The following is a 917-nucleotide window of genomic DNA, read 5'->3' as shown; positions in this document are numbered from 1 at the left end:
GAGTAATTAATGACAGAACTTTCATTTTTGGGTGTACTATCCCTTTAAGACATAAATGACTGCGTTTATGTAATATGTAATATTAAATAATATCAGTGAACTCCAGGTGCATTTCACTCTCAATAAGATTTCATGCATGAGGTAACATTTTCTTTCTTCAACCTCGGAAATCTCTTCTGATTGTTTGATAACTTTTGACAATATTTAATCCAAGAGTTAAGATAAGGAGAGGGAAACATAGCAGGCTAAAAGCAGTATGTGAAATTCCCTAAAGCAGCACACAAAAAGTACATGGATGTCTTACTATTTAGGCCAAGATTATGAAGTATACATACCAGTGGATGATTTACTATCCCATGGGGCCACATACTGCATAGTTTACGGAATAACCCATATACATTTTTACCGTTTGTTCTCTTTTACGTCCTCGTTCTCTGTTCTCATTTACTTTTGTTCCCTCTTTTTTATGCAACTGACCATGAAAGACCAGTAATGCCTGTCACCCTCAACATGAACATGGCAATGCCTTCCTGGTGAGTATAAACACTATTTTCTATGTGCTTTCTACAGCAAAAGCCTACATATTTCACTGATTAAAAGTTTGTTACTTTTAGGTTTGACATAGTTAGTCTCAATCATGAGGCAGAGGAAGATGAAACTGGAATTAAAAGAGCTGCTGAAAGCAGTTAAGTATAATATGAAACTGCAGTGTAAGAATAACAACAGAATCTGCCATTAACTACTGTTTTAAATTTGTTCACAGTCAAAGCACTGATTGATCAAGAAGTTAAAAATGGTATTCCATCTCATAGAATTGTGTTGGGAGGTTTCTCTCAGGTAAGGCATATCTCTCTTCTTTTTTTCCCTCTCTCACTCTTTGAAAACTTAAACACTGGTTTTAGTATTCTAAAATAAAA

General features: G+C 34.7%; 1 long non-coding RNA gene across 2 annotated transcripts; it reads left to right on the top strand.

Annotated features, from left to right (window-relative positions):
- Positions 1–44: 44 nt before the first annotated feature.
- Positions 45–838, top strand: LOC107580936 (uncharacterized). 2 transcript variants are annotated; one of them, XR_001608740.1, is made up of 4 exons: positions 45–376; positions 486–533; positions 615–685; positions 764–838. It is a non-coding gene; the product is annotated as an uncharacterized lncRNA (long non-coding RNA). The 2 variants fall into 2 exon arrangements; XR_001608739.1 differs by lacking the exon at positions 45–376 and having other exon boundaries at positions 391–533.
- The last annotated feature ends 79 nt before the right edge of the window (positions 839–917 follow it).

This window comes from Sinocyclocheilus grahami, unplaced genomic scaffold, assembly GCF_001515645.1.
Source record: "Sinocyclocheilus grahami isolate Dianchi unplaced genomic scaffold, SAMN03320097.WGS_v1.1 scaffold53063.1, whole genome shotgun sequence".
NCBI lineage: Eukaryota > Metazoa > Chordata > Actinopteri > Cypriniformes > Cyprinidae > Sinocyclocheilus > Sinocyclocheilus grahami.
Note: the sequence above shows the minus strand (reverse complement) of the source record. Positions and strands in the feature narration are given on the sequence as shown.